Source organism: Euprymna scolopes, chromosome 17 (genome assembly GCF_053919585.1).
Source record: "Euprymna scolopes isolate OS-2025 chromosome 17, ASM5391958v1, whole genome shotgun sequence".
Lineage (NCBI taxonomy): Eukaryota > Metazoa > Mollusca > Cephalopoda > Sepiida > Sepiolidae > Euprymna > Euprymna scolopes.
Window position 1 is genome coordinate 45,379,472 of NC_136498.1, and position 19,204 is coordinate 45,398,675.

Here is a 19,204-nt window from a genome sequence, read left to right on the forward strand (position 1 = left end):
AATTCCATATAATGTTTTTTTTTTTATTTGTGAATTTTGTTTTCAAATTTTCTAGCACGGTATACATATTTTCCGCCAATTTAGTCCCATTATGCCATACTGGATCGTGTTGTTTTATTCTATGCTAAATTATCTGTACAATTTCTGTACTATTCCTGTTTTTCTTAGTATTTAATGTTCACACACTCAGAGTTTGCACTCGACGTACACACACATATCCATCTTTCTATCTATCTATCTATCTATCTATCAATCTATCTATCTCTCTCCCCCCTCTCTCTCTCTCTCTCTCTCTCTCTCTATATGTATATATATATATATATATATATATATATATATATGTATATATATATATATAGGGTGACGCTCAAAAAACAAATAAAACACTAAATGGCAAAAGCATTCTAAAATAAAATTATTGAAAACAAAAAGAAGTGTTTCGATGTGATATTTTGAATACAATAAACTAGTTCTGACCAAAGAAAGTTTAATTTCATTCGGGCAAAACCCTAAAGAGCCAAAGATGTCTCGTGATGCGGAGTTCGAATCGTTCGATTGGTATTAATCGTGACACCCTGCACTGAAGATTCCCGAAAGGATGAAATACTAGTGTCTGTAGGTATTTAATAATTATTATAGTAAACAAATAATTATGACAGCCCCTTTAAGAAAGTCGTTTCTTATCGTTGAGCACTTTCAGTTGAATTAAAGTCGGTCAATTTAGCTCTTATGCATAGATTATCGTACAACGATTAGATCACTGTGACTGACGTAATGAACATTTAAAATTAACATGTTAAAATTCGACGTTATTTCACGCGGTTAATGGTAGCCGAATTGATTAGGTCTTCGCTAAATCGAGCCAGAGATGTCTCGTGATGCGGGGTTCGAATCGTTCGACTGGTATTAATCGTGACACTATGCACTAAAGATTTCTGAAAGGATGAAAAACTAGTGTCTGTAGGTATTTAATAATTATTATAGTAAACAAATAATTATAAATAAATAAATATATATATATACAGAGAGAGATGTATATTTGTGCAAAACTATGTATATATACACCATATTTTTACATAAATATGTACATCTCCCATATACATGAGAGGACTACATACATATGCACAATATATATACACACACATATATATATATATATATATCATATACATATATGTATATACTATATGTATGCACATATATTCCATATATATACATGTACCATACATACATGCATATATATATATATATATATATATATATATATATATATATGTGTGTGTGTGTGTGTGTGTGTGTGTGTAAAAAAATTTGCAATACTATAGACAGCGTCCTTTATTATGGAGGAAACGATAATCTGCAAATGTTATTATAAAGTATCTTGAGATTAGATGCTGTAATGATTATGGAAATTTTCAGAAATAATAGCATATTCTTTTAAAAAACTTGCAGTTATAAGCTTTTTGGTCGCATTATTTTTTTTTTGCATTTTTATTTATTTTTTAAAATATTTTTTAATATTAATATAATTTTGCATTTTTATTTATTTAAAAACATTTTTTGCAAGTAATTATAATTTGGATTTTTATTTTTTCTTTTTTCTCTAGTAATACAATTCATGAATTTTTATTTATATTTTTTTTTTTGCTAATCAACAGCTGATTGTTACAATTTTGTCTCATGCACACATAACATCCACTATACCATTACCCCCAAATACGAAATAAGTGCCTCGATTAAACTATATTCAATAAACATATAATGCACTCCATGCTCTCCACTGATTAATTAAAGCCTGGGTAAAGGGTATCGTGATAATATAACAGAGAATTCACTACACATTTCATTGAAGACTAAATCACAATATGATTAAACGAATGAATATCGTACTTTCTGTTGCATATATAGAAGTTGGTATATAATTTGGACTGTCCAGACGGATATAAAAATTATTTTAGTAATTATATGTATGTGTGATGTCAGTAATTTTTTTTTAATGATTTCTTTTGAAAAGCTGTAGAAATGAATAGTAGACACAGTTTTGATGACTATATTTCAAAATTTTAAAAATGTCTCATATTTCAAATCTGCTTATGAATGATGAAATACATTACAGAACGCACGTTATAATTACTTGGCAAATTTTTATTGTTCGCAATTAAAAGCACAGAAAAAAATACCCAAGAAAATACAAATTTATTTTGAACTCTTCGGTCGACAAGAAAATCGATTTTATGACTTGTTTATACCTGTCAGACATTGATTTAAACAACTTTGAGAATAAAATAATTTAGAATGACGTTTTGGACAATATTATTTTTGTAGTATAAAAAGAATGCTCAGTCCGTGATTCTATAAAGCATTTATATAAATATTTATATACATTTTCAATATCTATGTATTTATAAGTGTGATAATCTGTGTTAGGCTAATTCTCAATTTATTTACTTAACGAATTTTTGATCTACGTACTTAAAATTTTATATTTAGGATTTCCGGGCATGTGAACAAACTTTTAGTCGGTTTACATTCGGGAGAAGGGTTGCTAATAGTTTGAAATTAGAAAACAATAACTAGGAATGGGTATGTTTGATCTGGTAGAACAGTGGTTCATTAAAATTGGGGGGCTGCACTCGGGCCTGGTCCACAAAGTATGGAAATAAAAAATTTAAAAATAAAAAAAAAGTTTACAAGTGTTTTGATATAGATGTACACAGGAATACTTTGATAAGTATGTATTAACTTAAATAGGGATGGTATAATAAAATTGTGGGGGCTGCCTTCGTGACTGCCCTCCATAGGATGGAAATAGGCAAAACACTTTAATAAATACTTTTCATATCTATCTGCGTAAGTATACTTTGATAATTATGTTTCAGTTTGAAGAAATATGGTATAATAAAATTATGGGGTGTTCGTTCGCGCCTGACCTCCATAGAATGGAAATATGTCACAAAGTTTAACAAGGTTTTTTTTTAATATAGATCCACTGAATATTGTGATAAGTGTTTCAGTGTGAACAGGAATGGTTTAATAATTATGGGGTTTATGTATTTTATTTTTACTTTCATCATATTTTGCTTTGGTTTTGATACTCCCAAATTCGAAGCTACCTCTTTACAACCCTTTCTTTACATAACCTATCATACTTTCATAAATCAGAGGCCATTTTCTGCACGCTGCTTTTTAACCCAGTCAACGGTGGGTAATTTTACTAGTATATATATATATATATATATATATATATATATATATATATATAGATATATATATATATATATATATATATATATATGTATATATATATATGTGTGTGTATGTGTGTATGTGTGTAAAAAGTAAAAATGTGTCACAAAATTGAGTACACATGTCACAAAGGCGAAGAAGTAGTTCGATGCACATTATCTGTGTAAAATCGGTTTCGATGTCTTTTTCCCCTCTCTTAAAAATATTTACCAAAGAAGAGACGTTGCGAGTCAGTCACTGGTCTTTCAGTATTTTCATGCCGGCTGCTCGTCTGAGGTTCATTCTGCGTCCCCCTGAAAATATTTTTCAACAGCGCTCGCTTTATTGCACCATTATCAGCAATTGTTTCACTCTATCTTTGTTTAATTGAAAACGCAAACTTCAGGCACAAAGCTTCTTTCCTGTTAGCCTTCTCTCCAGCTAATTACATTATGTCCGTCTTTATGTGTAATGGAATACTTTCCTGTGAAATAACCTGTGTAAACCATCGAACTCTAAAATAGGAGGGGGTCTATCATTTTTAAGTGAGGTATTATTTTCTTTCATTGTTTGTTTTAGTGTCAAGTTGCCTGTATACTTATCCTGTGCAAATCCCATTAAAAATCCAAGAAACAAAACACAAGTTGTCAAGCTATATTATTCGTCATTAACAGACAATTATGTTAAGGTATCTGATATGAAATTAATTGCTTACGACAGAATAACATTGAAACTAATGTTATAACTTTAATAAAATCGGAAGGCGACTGCCTTTAATTTTAAATAAATGCGATTGATTATTCAATTTGAGTTATGTAAGACAGCTCTTTAAGTGATATTACTGCCAACGAGTGGCATGAGACAAATATGCCATTTTATTTTAATTAAAATACGTTCGGGGTCTCATATCGTCTTTTCAAACAATTTCTCAGTCAGATAAGTTAAACAGCTGCACATTATTAAATTGAAATTTATCTAGTTCATTAATAATTAATTATGTGAATAAATACAAATTCAGGAGACCTTATTCTTTTCTGACGAGTGCAAAAAATGACAATTATTATTTAAGAGTCGTTGAATGATATGATTTATAACAAACTTAACGTTACTCCCTAAAGTAAACCATGCCTTATGTAAACCGTAAACTAATTCTTAAATTTGAATAAAATTCATGTACATGAAAGTCAAAATTGTAGCTTTTTTTTTCGATAAGCGTATACAGTTCCTATTTTTTATAAATTCTTAAACAAAAACTGCTTTAATATCTTCATTTACTGCATATTTCTTTAAAGGGGTTGGCAATTCTACATTAACAGATATCTTTCAATTTAAAATCTAAAATCTAAAAATATTTCATTTCTTTAATTAGTTTTCAGCTAAGTTTTCCTTTCCATTGTTGGTTAAAATTCTGGTCTTTATATGTTTATTTTTTTTGTTATAAGTGAACAATTCTCACGTTAGATGATGTGAAAACATTATGTTTAATATCTGCGATATCAATAAAACCTTGGACACCTCCAAGGGGTGTAATCCTGACCTCATATGTCCTATAATAATTAGGAAATTCTCAGCTGAGCTAGCTGTCACAGTTCTTCTTTAGTCCCCCCTATTAACAGTCCATAATATTTTACTTGTGACACTGTCCATGTATTTATACATTTTACTAGGTTTCTGTTATACCATTATGTTTCCAGGAGTTTTCTTTTTCTCCTGAGGTATACATTTCTCATTCTCTCTTTTTTATTTCTGTATATTTGATGGAGTCTGCTTCCCGAACTCAAAAGTATATGTAGGCGTGTTGCACCCGTAGTGCTCTCATCTCCATTTTGTTGCGTAGTTCCATGCCTTCAGTCGTCTCCGGTTTTCCCCATCTTTTAACTAGTGTGCGATTTTCCACACAGAACTCTATTTGGATATCCTGGCTTAATATCCTGGTGAGTTTTTATTAGTGTTTCTAGTTTCTTTTCTGTCTTTGAAAAAGTTTCAGATCACCCGTGTACATTAGGTGGTTCAATTTTTCCTCTGTATTGAACTTGTATATGGATTGACACTTTCGCGGTATATTGTTTAGTGGTATCGTGCATATGATGAACAGTAATTGTGATTGCGAATCTCCTGTTTTTATGTTACTTTCTGTGTTTTTTTTTGTTTTCCATCGGCTGTCATTTCAATTCCCTATGTTCTTAATTCATTTCTAATCACCTTGATGATCCTACTTGCTATTTTATACCTTAAGCATTCCATTATCCATGTTCGGGGGATCCTGTCGTACGCATTTTATAATCGATCTATGTCATGGCTAGATTATTTATCCTTCTTTATACCCCCTTCAGGTTCTTGTGATCTATGTATAGCAGATCCTGCGTTCCTCTTTTTTTCTTTTTGGCATTCTTTCTTCACTTCGAGAAGTCTACTATTATTCAGGAAGTTGTGGATTAGTTCCCTCAGTTTTGTTGTTAGTATTTTCCACAGAAATGGGTAAGCACAGGATATGTCTAGATTTGGCGGGGACGGTTATTTTGTGTCCTTCTGTATCAGTGTGATTCTACATTTTGGTATCCAATCTAGGGCGTTTGTTTTTTGCATACATCTACTCAGGTTCTCCGCTAGCCTTTCGTGTAATGATATGAATGTTTTGAACCAGTATGCATATATCTCATCGTGCACTAATCATTTGCAGTTTGCTATTTTCCTCTATTTATTTAGGGTTTCCTTTGATTTTATTCCCTGTTCCTTTTTTGATTTGTTGTCGTTCTTCTTTCATGTTTCAGTCATTAGGTTTTTCATTGTAGTCCTGCCGTTCATTCCTGCATCTTATTCGCGTGGAGTTTTGTTTCTCTCGGGTTTGGTTATTCTGTTTTTGTCTTTCCTCATTTCACAGTTTGTTAGAATTGGTTTCATTCTTTTCAAATGCCCTGTTATTCTTCTACTATTAAGATGTGTATCGTCTAAATTTCCCTCCTTTTTGCTACCATTTCTTGTTCAGTTCTTCATGTTTCTTGTTTAGCCTCTCCTTGCTAGTCGCATTTCTAATTTTCCGTCTTATCCACGACGATTTTTTTGTTAATCGTCTGATCTTCTTTTCTATGTCTGTGAACTTGGGATTCTAACCTCATCTCCCTATCGAGGTGTTGTCGGTAAATCTTCGCCGATTTTTTTTTCTGATTTGAAATACATACATACCATCTTGGCGCCTACGTAAATTAAATTGTAAAAGTTTGTAATTGTATCTACTGTGATGTGTGGGAAGAGTTTCTTTTTTTTACATTATACCCCCCAAAATATATATAGTATTTACCGTTCGTCCACCATGTGTCAAGAAATATTTTTTATCTAATCAATGCAAGTAATTTGTTGGAGGTTTTATAAGACTTTTTTCCGATTCTAATTTACTATTTAGGACACAAAATTATCTAGCTACATTAAAACGGCTGCTTTCGTTAAAATATACCTTGTCTAATAGAAATGGCGATTCTCTCCATGCCTTACATATACTAAAGGTGTACGTTGACGGGTTACTTAACGCTAGTTTAAACTATTCTGTTGGGCGCGGTTTCTACTAAACGCAGGCTTCGCGGATGGATTTATTTGTCAGATTTATTGTGGAGAGGGTAGTTATGAATAATGTTATTTTGAATCAAAATATTTACTGTATTCAGTAAGTAATTTTAGATTTTAAGTTAGATACGAAGAATAGACCACCATAGTAAACCTTTTTGCAAGTGAGTTAGTTTGACTTTTTTAACAAAAAATGAATATATGAAAACACTTTTGTTGGAAAATTTCGAACAGAAATTTTGTATTTAATAAAAATAAGAGAAGTAAAAAACGAAAAAATGAATGAAATACATGAATAAGGCGGGGTTCTTTCTTTGTTTGTCCAAAATATTTTGGACAAAAAAAATCCCGCGTGCTATTTCAAATCACTACCTTCATTAAAATATTCCGTGTCCAGTAGAAATGTCACTTTCTCTCCATCCCTTACACATATTATGGTTGTTGTTGATGATGCTACTGCTCCTACTGTAAGTTTATTCATCGAACTTTTATAATCTCAACTGATTTATATTACCTTCAATTCCTTTTGTTTTATCCAAAGCTGTATAGTTTAACTAAATAGCTTACTTACATTTTACGGGATGCTATTCGTGATTTCTTTTTTTTTTATTTGGAGACACGTATTTTCATATACTATGAAGTGTATGTCCACATGTATTTTACAATGTGTTCGGTAGTAATTTTTTTTCGTTTTTACTTGCCACGTTTACTATCCTCTCCTCTTCTAAAATTGTTCTAGTTCTTATACCCCCTAGTATTCCACTTCCTATTATAAATAGCATTTGTTGCTTATTCTATTACATTTTATATATCTGCTTGCTATGTACGTATGCATTTCATCTGTTTTCTGCCGTTATATTATTTTAATTATTTTTCACTGATGTGTAAACTTATATAAGGCATAATCACGTTGAAACATCGGTTCCCGTCAGATAACTGAAGTTAAGCAACGTTGAGCCTGTCCATTACTAAAATGGGTGACCAATTTGGGAAGTCCATATGCTGTATGTAGGAGGACGTCGACACCTCCCTGCAAAAAGTTGCAAAAACCTAACGTCGGCATCTCCCCTAACGGGGATACATATGCGACTGGGGACATCCTGTGAATTTCATACTCCCATTAAACTTCCTCCTTTGGAGGAACCCAGTTAAACCCTGATTAGGGTTGGTGCTGACTGTTTCTTTTTTAATGTGTAAACTTCCTATTCTGAATTTTCATTTTCCTCTGATTCTTCTTTTTAGTGCGGTGTTCTCCTCATAATATTTTTTTCATATTTCTCAATGTCTTCCGCATTATTATTTTTAACGCTGTTATTGTAGAAACCTCTGATTTCGTTTCCCCATTTTCTTTTCCGTTTTTGCTAACTTTTTACATTTTTTGTTCTTTTTTGCCAGTCATCCTTCTTTCCTTCCTGCTATTGTTCTTCGTTATTTGCTTAACTATGTTTAGGTTTTAAATGCAAAAATACTAACACAATTCAATACAAGTGTTATTAACTATAATCTTATCCGCATATTTGTTGGTCTTTACTGTTTATTTTTTCGTTGTTTTCGACGATTGATATACATTGATATGTGTTTAATCTGCTTCCATGTATACACTCATATGCTGATTCCTTCGCACATTTTGTTATTTTTTCATAAATCAAATTAGTATCAGTAATTATTCGTTCATTCAATGTTTTAGATTTTATTCACTTATTTTTTGTTTGCATCTCTTCATTTATTTAATTTTATAATCTCTTGCTTATCTATTGCTAATTTTTTAATTTTCCTTAGTTATCATGTTACATGAAAAGGCCTGCCCCCTCATCATATAAGTAAGAAGGAAGTAAAAATGATAATAGGAAAAGGCTAGAATCGAACCATCTATGCAAGTTGGTAATTGAACTCCTAGAAATGCAGTCCATTGTTAATTTTTTTAGAAATGGCTAAATATTATTCATGTCGGGGAAAATAGCGATTGTCCATTCCTTTGGAATAACTGGATATTAAATGTCAGGTAAGAGAATGGGCAATGCGAGTTACAAAATATTGTTTAAAAATAGGTTAGATATTAAACAATTAAAATTGGGAATTCTTTGTTTGCCAAAAGTGTGTTTCAACAAACATATGTAAATCAACGTGAAAGGTAGTCGCGTTTAGAACCACACTTCTGGCGTCATAAACAAAGGAGATTTCACAATATATTGAATTTGGGTTCAAAGTTAGGGTAGAGAGTCAGTTAGAATCGATTAGGAGGAAAGAGAGGAGAGATGGTAAAAAGAACCGATGCGCTTAGAAACGAAGTCGGAAGAGGAGACCATGTAATCGAAAAGGTTTGGATCCGTAACATCATCGTTCACCAGTCTGATGAATACACATATCATCATCTACTGTTTTGTAACTGTTGCCTCCGTATCATGCCGTCTTTACAAGCGAAAAGGTAAACATGTTTTGTATATTCATCTATAAGCAAACTTTTGTATAACCCTTCCATGTATTATGCGTCCCTCACCATCATCAATAATGTATCTATATGTGTTAAACATTGTATAAATATCCCAGCTTTGTGTTAATGTGAAGTCCCCAAGAATCGTCATAGTCGTCGTCATGATGTAAGCAGATGCCATTATTATCCCAGATTTATATAAATGTCTTCCTCCGTATTTATCATCACAGTCGTCATGATGCACAAAGAACTGTTAAAGATGGTATCCTCTCTGAATTATAATCACCATCGTTATTCGTGTATTTCATGTACCCGTTATATAAGACCCCTATGATCCTCCCCGCAACACAACAAATAGTCCAGCCGTCATTCATTTTCTCTTTTGGTTTACTTGATATTTTAGCATTTTACTTCATGCAAATCTGCCTTAAGAAATTATATAATAATTATATATAGTTTTACTTTCCTCCAATTCTTTGAAAATTTAAATTCATTTTCATATTATATATTTTTCCATACATTTATTTGGTGCATATTTTACTTCTTTAGAGTGCATTTATATTTATTCTGAATTATTCATTCGTACTTTTTTTTAATATCTTTCTTGTTGATTTCCTCATTTTTTGTCTTACTACAGTAATGGTCTCCTTGATTCATAATCCGATTCTCAAGTTTTTTTTAGTCGATGCAGTTTGTATTCGACTCTATTTTTTTTTGAATTTCATCCATGTATCCATTATTAGTGTTTTCTTTTTCGTTCGGTTTCATTTCTTTTTTCTTCTCTTTCATATTTTACGATTATATGTATTGGTTTTCGTCTAAGTATCTCTTCTATTTCTTTTTCTTTTTAGTAAGATATCTGCAAAAAGGACCACAGAATAAATAGGTTAAGCATTTTTGTGTCATTTCATTCAGCCATATTCTGTTTAGTAAAAATACGCACTCACTTAACATGTAGGTATTTTTCTTACCAATCTATTAAATTAATTCGTATTAACCCTTTTACTTTAACTATACCTATTATTTATTTATTATTATATTTTCTTTTCCATTTTATCGTAGCTATTGTTAAAAGAAATTTTCAAAAATCTTTATGTGTTTCAGTCTAAGCTTTTTTTATTTTTCTATTGAAATCTATTATTTTTATTCACTTACAAGTGCATATTAAGGATACAACTGTTTTCCCTTCATTTCATCACCGACTTTGTTTCACTATTTTTATCTTTATACATCCACGTTTCTTATCGTCCATTTTATTTTGTTCTACACTTAATTTATTTTTTAGATTCAAGTATTGTAACATTTGACAAAGCCACGTTGTCGATTTCTCACGCTAAGTGCTAAGAGAAGTCTTAGAAAAACCTGATGGAAGGTTAAGTAGAAATGACGAGGCATTCACAACTTGAAACAAATGAGAGTGGCAGACGAACACACCGGGGCGCCATTGTTTTGCACCTAATGCGCATGCTCGTCTGAACAATACTTCGCACTGTTTAGCATTAAACTCACGCACCGGCGATAACGTGTAAACAAAATGATGCACGCGTATGCGTAATTGCTTCCCCTACTCACACGCACACAATCCTACACGGATGTCAAATTTAACATGAAGCCACTATAATGTTAATTCAGCGAGCACAAGTCCGTCTATGCATAAAAACGACACGTTTTAAAACACATTTTTTCTCCCTGCACCTAAAAGAAATAAAATGTTACAGATTATGAGCTTCGAAGTAACGAAGTACATTTAATGGGATCTAAAATAAATAACTAGTGAGGTAAAAGAATTGATTTCGAACTGAAATAGAATCAATTTCTTTATTTATTAGGATTCATTAGTGTATATTTGGTAAAAACACAAAATAATTTCATATAATGTTGGCCAGGTTTGAATATGTACTTTGATAATACACCTTTTAAATCAACGTTGTTATTCATAAACATTATACTGTAAATATTACGTTTACGGATGTATTAAATAATGGGTGGGTAAGGCCTGATATTACGGCTAATATACTACACTTCAATAACACAGCATGTACAAGAATAAAGTCGTTAATATAATTCACACGCCTTTATGTAGTTTAATAACTTTATTTACTTTCGGAAGCCTCAACATTTTCCTTATCATTGATTTGTTTTTCCTTCTCATATTACTTCAGCGATGTTTCTTTTTTTTACACAGTCATCACCACGTATCAAGGCCCGGAAGCAACTCAGGGATAAGGGTTATTGAAAGTACATTACGTTAGTGTGGAGATTTGATGAAGTGTTTACTTAAGGGGGCGGTTTATTAGGAATTTGTTTACGTTTGACTTGAACACATCAATATTGTAGTCCGTTGGGAAGCAGGCAGATGGAACAGAGTTCCACAGGCGTGCAGTTCTAAGAAAGAAGCTTTGTTCATGATCCGGGTTTTGATTTAGGCACAGATATAGAGTGGGGGAAATTTTTCACAGTGGATTCAGCAAGAGGGGTGTTTTTCGTGAAAGATTGGCGAGGTGGGACAAGAGATCGGAGTTCAGACGAGTACCTGCCATGGAAATAACGACAAAACAAGAATGTGCTCGCACCTTCTCTTCTGTGGGAGAGAGGTTGCAGGGTAGAGAAGGGCATCGCCCACTAAGCCACGAAGTCTATTTTGTACTCTGTCAAGGAAGGATAGGTTGTTTTTAGCAGCTCCTGCCCAGATATGGCAACAGTATTCCATCCTGGGATGTACTTGGCTTTTATATAGATAGATAATTGCATCAGTAGTGAGATATCTTCTGGAGCGGTAGAAGGATCCCACCATCTTTCCAGCGACCTTGGCAACAGACTTGATGTACGTGTTCCATTTCAGATCAGGAGTAAAGGTTAAACCCAGAAGCTTGTCAAAACACGGGGCCTCACCCAAACGAGAGCCATCCATCACAATTGATGCCAGATGGGGATCAGAGCGTTGATGATGTAAGGATAGGAGTTTGGTTTTGGATGCATTAAAGGTAACCAGCCACATCTTCCCCCACTGAACCATGCGCTCGAGATCAGAGGAGAGAGAATCAGAGAGAACTTTGTCATTTACAGCTTTGATGTGTTGCCGTAGATGGTCGTGTCATCAGCATAGATGTCAACAAATGATTTAAGTATGTGTTTAGGGAGGTCATTGATGTAGATCAGGAAGAGGGTTGGGCCCAGGATTGACCCTGAGGGACTCCAGCATTTATATTGCAGGCCTCCGATTTTTGTCCATCTACCACTACTCTTATGAGCCTATCGAAGAGAAATGATTTAATGATTGAGAAAACATTTCCAGTTATACCGTAGTTGGGAAAATTGTGAAGTAGACCCTTATGCCATACCTTGTCGAAGGCCTTTGATATGTGAAGAGCGATTGCCCTAGAAAGGAAGCCTTTGTCAAGAGATTCACGAATCTGGTGGGATATAACCGTCAGCACATCTGCCGTAGATCTTGCAGAGCGGAAAAGATATTGTGTGTCACTAAGAAAGTTATTCATGCTGAGGTGGTTGACTATTTCTCTATTTAATATGGATTCCAGCAACTTATTCATAACACACAGGAGACTTATTAGTCTGCACTGAGAGGGACATGCCCTATAACCTGAATTCTTAAATACAAGGCAAACTGAAGAGGTCTTCCAGGGAGTCGGAAAGCACTTCTCCTTAAGGCAGCGCTTATATAGTTTCGTAAGTATGGGAGCAAGTTCTGGTTGAAGCTTTTTTAACACTATAATTGGGATGCTATCAGGGCCAGTTGCTTTACTGGAATCTAGGTTCTTTATTAGCTTGGCGACCTCATGCACGGATATTTGTATGTTACCTAGCTTGGTCTGTGTTATAGGAAGAAATATAGGGAGTTGATGGCCTTCGTCGCATAGGGTAGAATTAGCTGCAAAGTTATTTGCAAATAGTTTGGCGTTGTCTGACGCTGACGAGATGACCTCTGGTCCATTGATAATGGTTGGGATAGAACGCACACTTCTGTTCAGGTTCCTATTTGTTATTTGCCAAAACTGTGGGAACCAAGCCGCTGATCAGCTACCTTGGATTTAACAGACTGGGCATATAGCTCTCTTGCATTTTTATTACTATTTTACAGTGGATGCTGGCAGTCCTGAAAGCAACTTTATTCTCAGTGCATCTATTACATTGGTAGGTATGGAAAAAGTGATTTCTGTGCGCGATAGCAGCAGCACATTCTGGGGAGAACCATGGCTGGCTGTTAGGTTTTTGTTGGAATTTTTTAGATGGTATGAATTGGTCAATGCCTACAATTAACCATTCGGTTAGATCTGATACTATACATTTCGTTTTTATCTTAACTGATACGACGGAGTGGTCGAAGGCTCCTAGAGGAGAATGAACGGAACATGAACATAGCTTAGGGAAGTTGAGAGAGAAGGGTCTAGGAGGCTCGCATATTGACGGGGTGTATCGGGCACACGGGTGGGTTCGCGAAAAATCTGAGTGAGGTCATAAGCAATGGCAAAATCATGACAAAACCTCCCGTCATCGTCTTTCTTATTTGAATGGGTCAGCCACTCCACGTTATGGACGTTGAAGTCACCACAAATGTGTATGTTAGCCGAGGGATGTTCAGATAGGATATGGTCTATTTTCTCAGATATGCTCTTAAATATAGTCACTCCGCTGTTGTGGGGCTGATAGAGGGCAAACATAAATGCAGTGGTGTTAGCAAGTGCAACCCTGAAGCACATATAGGGTAAATTAGGATCTTCTCTAGAGATATCCCTGCCATACGGGAAGCCATCCTTAATGTAGGCACATATTCCATACCTATGGCGGTTTGGGCGTCAGATTTAGCTGTTAAATTAGAGTATCCGTTAATTATGAAATAATCTAGGGAAGTGGTCGGCCCTATTCCAGTTTCACTTAGAAATAATATGTTCGGTTTCGTCTCCTGTAATTGGTTTTAACCTCTGGAAGGTTGGAACGTAGACCCCTGATGTTGGAGCAGGAGACCTGGTAGTAGGTGTGTGCGTTGGAAGATGGGGGTCTAGGTTTAATCTGATAAAGAGGAGATAATTGCTGTCTTCTAACACTTATCATTGACATATATTTTACTTCAAAACTGTATTTATATCTCCTTATATAAAATTGCTTAATACCTTGTCTGAAGTGATTTCCGAAAAAAAAAATATAATACTAATACAGTTTCATATATGTCCGACCTGCCTTTCGAGCGTCACTTGTTTTTAGAGTTTTGTTTCCTAGCGGTTCAACAACACGCCTAACTCTTTCGTAATATTTATTTACGTAGGCAAGGCGGCGTGATCCTGAATGTTCTGCATATTTATCGCATAATCAGCCCGTTATCTCTAGGATAATTTCTATCACGACATTTTCAAACTATAACGGATGAGAGAAGTACCTCAGGACTATAACAAAGGAGGACCTAAGCGTTAACGACGAGGTTGACAGGATTTCTAAGTAGGTTATCAGTAGGGATATGACAACAGCATATTCTTTGACTCTCGAGTGTATATCCTCTTTATATCTTATGTGCTCTTATATAGAGTGATGCGTTTCTTCGTTGATTAACTGTGTTTAAATTTGTCGGATATTTACTCGAGAGTCAAAACAATGAAAAGAATATGTTGTTGTCACAGCCCTTGTTATCATTGACCAGTAATGAAACAAACAGTGTTTAACATAGAGAAACCAAAACTTTTTCAAATACTGTTCAATGTTATTAAGTAAGTTTTGATTTCATGAAGAATGCCAGATTTTATTGTAAAATAGCTAGCACTATCAATGAACACTGATTAATCTGAGCATGGATCTTACCTTTAAGTGAGGCTGTCTTTGATCTTTTAAAGTGAAGTGAGCATATATTCTGCAAATGAGAACATATCTCATATTTCTCATCATTAAAAGAAAAAAAATAGACCGATGTAATTTCCAGGTTTGTATCACATCGAAATTGCTTTTTGTTGTTCTTGACTTTCGTCAATTTCAAATCTGACTTTTTTCAGACATTACCAATTGAAGTAGGTAATTAATAAAACGCATGTCGCCAGTTTGGGCCCCTACCAATAATATTACGTTTCATTATATACGACAGTCACCTACTATGCCGGACTAATTTCGAAACGATAATAAACACTAAACTTTCTCGCAAATTCCCGTGCAAACATACCTTATAACACGAAGTATAGTTTATTATATTTAAACTACTGAAACATCTGCATGGATGTCGTTTAAAATTCCTTCTAATATACCGTTCCAATATTGAACATGATTCATCTTAACAAAATGTAAGTAATTTTTGCAAAGATGGTGTTTTCAAACGATGGTGTTAGATATTCTGCTTTGACAATTCGGCCCACACTGATAAATACATATCAATGTTGACGAGTCAATTCCAAAAATATAATTCCCTGCAGAATTGCAGTTTATTCGTAGAATATAAATTGGATATTTCGAAAACATTAGTATCTGTCTATCGGCTTGTAAAATGGAAATTTAGAAAAACATTGAATACTAGAGGGATTATAGCAGCTATTTATTATATATGGCGGCTGTGTTTCCATCTCGTATTATAATCAATAATCTATAATGAGGTTTAACAAAAATCTCTTTCTCTCACGAACACATACACACACGCGCACACACGCACATACACACACACACACACACACACACACACACACATATATATATATATATATATATATATATATATATATATATATATATATATATATATCAAAAGATATTATTCCGAAGGTCAAATATATTTAAAATCAAATAACCAATGGTAATGTGCATAAGAATTGGTTAATAAGAATTGAAGCCACGTGAATATAAAAATAACAAACAAAAAGAACAAGAAGAAATTACTTCGTATTTGTATGTTTAAGATATTACTATTGTTTGACAGAAATCAGGCGATTTTAAATTTTATATCATTTAATATATATATATATATATATGTATATATATATATAATATATACATATATATATTATATATAATATATATAATAAAATATGTGCACATAAATATTATATATAATGTATATATAATATATACATATGAATATTATATATATAATATACATATAAATATATAATATATATAATATATATAGTATATATACATACCCACACATATATATATATTATAGTAGGGCATACTTTTTGGGGGTCTTTAGACCTCCAAAAAGTATGCCCTACTATTATATATATATATATATATATATATATATATATATATATATATATATATATATATATATATATATATATAAGATATTGATAGAATTCAGATGAAAATCCTGATCGATATTACTTGCACTTTTCCGATATTATGCTACCGAGGTATGGAAACGATCTATTCGCTCAAGAGGAGTGTCAGTTATCTGAATACTAACGTCCTGTAAGATAATATTAGATGCTGGTTGTACTGACACTTTTGTCTTACTGATGTTAACAGAGAGTTCGAAGCGCCGGTAGACTGTCCTTAAGTGCTTTACGGGTCTCTGGATGTCTGGAATTTAACAAGGCTTTGAGATTTTAGTCTATCACGCCTGCAAAGTTCCCCATTATAACGGTACCTTATGTTCACCCCCGGGTTATTTGGGGGAAGTTCGTGCAAACTTGCAACAAGATATAAGGAAAAGGGGTAGGTGCAAGGACAAAACCTTGTTTTAGCCCACAGGTAACTGGAAACATGTTTTATTCCTTGACATGGTGCGATACACATCCTGACATGCCGTATGCACTGATATGATGCATTCTACAAACTGGATTGGGCAGCCAAATTGCTTGAGAACTTTCCACATTGCATCCCTTGGAACGTTATCGAATTCTTTTTGTAGGTCATAAAATATAAGAAAAAGGCGTTTCTGTTGTGCCCTGATTTTCTCCTGCAGCTGTCTCGCACAGAAACTCATATCTATTGTTCCCCGAGCGGCACGGAAGCCGTACTGAGATTCTGGTGACTTGCAGCAAGCGCTTGCGTAGCATGCTGGCAAAGATTTTTCCCATTGTGGACAAAAGGCCAATCCGACGGTAATTGCTACCTTATTTTCGGTCAACCTTTTTGAAGATGATTACTATTACTCCGTCTTTCAGATCCTTTGGCATTTGACGTTCTTCCCACATCTTTAGAATGAAAGTGAGTAGTCTTGTTTCAGATGTTGTCCACCAAAGTGGATAAGTTCGAAGGGGTATTTATTTATTTTAATTTGTCCCATCGCAATTAGAAATCCTGTAAATGATGGTGGTTCATTCATCCATAATTGTGCTGGGTACTATGGGATCATTTTGATAAAATCCTCATCTGCAGCATAGACTTTATTGAGTAGAGTTTCAAAATGATCCTTCCAACGATCCACAATTGATTGTGGATCGTTGAGAATGGTGACATTGTCTGCTACAAAGAGTGTTCCGGTTGATGAACTGATGGCGCCAAGGAATTGTTTTACACCGGCTGGAAATGTCTACGTTCGCGGCCTTCTTCCAAACCCTCCAATTCTAAAGTTTTCAGCTGCAACCATTTGTTTTTTTAGTTCCACAAAAGGGTTGATAAACTATAAAGCTGGCGTTAAAAATGAATGAGTAGAGTCGCTATAATATGCTGTATTCTATGCCTTACACTTCTGTAAATAAATGATTGTGATATAGTAGTTATCAATAAAAGATTAAAAAAATAGTATCCTGCATACTGTTACCAGTTACGGTGATGCTTTTAATTTTCTTAATAAATAGTTCCTAAAACTGAATCTTTGATTTACCCTCTTGTGTTGATAAGTGCTGAAGCATATGTATAGATGGGTTAGTAATTAATGAGACGAATATATATATATATATATATATATATATATATGTGTATATATATATTAAATAATGTGATTTATAATTTAAAATTTAAAAAAAAATTAAAATTTAAAAATCAAATTTTAATTAAATTAAAAATCAGTTTCATAAGAAGGAACAACAACAAAATCAATTATCTGTACGATCGTTTCGGAAATCCGTGCTTTTTATTGTGGTATACATGAAGTTATGTAGAACAATTATATATAGTTTTTTGGTAAGCAAGGTCTCCTCATCAGCAAATTTAGGAGGGCTTTTATTGAATTTAAAAGACACCATAAATAAACCTAGCATTAAAAGTAAGGCAGATGAATCTGAAAAAATTGAAATAAAAGGTTTGGATTTAAAATTTATAAGAAAATTAATATGGGTTAGAGATAGAAATAAGTAAAGAAAAATATATATTTTTGAATTTACATAATAAATTTGATTTAAAAATATATAGAGAATTTTTTAAATTTTAAATTATAAATCACATTACTTAATATTGAATTAGCTCTAGAACATTTAACTATCGAGCTTATTATATATCTAAATTACAACGAGCACTTTCTATTTCTTGTATTTTAATTAAACTAGTAATTTCACTGTTAAATTAAAATACACTCAGCTCTTTAGACTATTGTTCTAATCTCCTTTAAATATATATATATATATATATATATATATATATATATATATATATATATATATATATATATATGGTAAGGTAATTGATTATTTATAATTCAAAATTACAATTAGAAATTAAAAATTAAAAATCAAAAATCCGTTTCATCAGAAGGAGAACAACAAAGCCAATAAATTGTACGATCGGTTTGGAAACGAGTTTTTTTTTATTGTGACAGACATAGAGTGAAGGACAATAATTTTAGCATATAGTTTTTTTATGAAAACAAAGTGGCCTCATCAGCAAAAATAATGGGTGTGTTTTCTATAATAAAAGACAACATAAATAAACCTAGCATTTAAGTAGCGCAGATGAATCTGGAAAATATTAAAATACAAGGAAAAATAATTAATTAATGATATTGACAAGTAGAGTTGGAATTATTCGTGGAATATATAATGAATTTCATGTAGAAGGAAAAGGCCGACCAGATCGGTGACCTGAGCCGAGTCTGTCGAGCCCATTAAAACGTTGAAG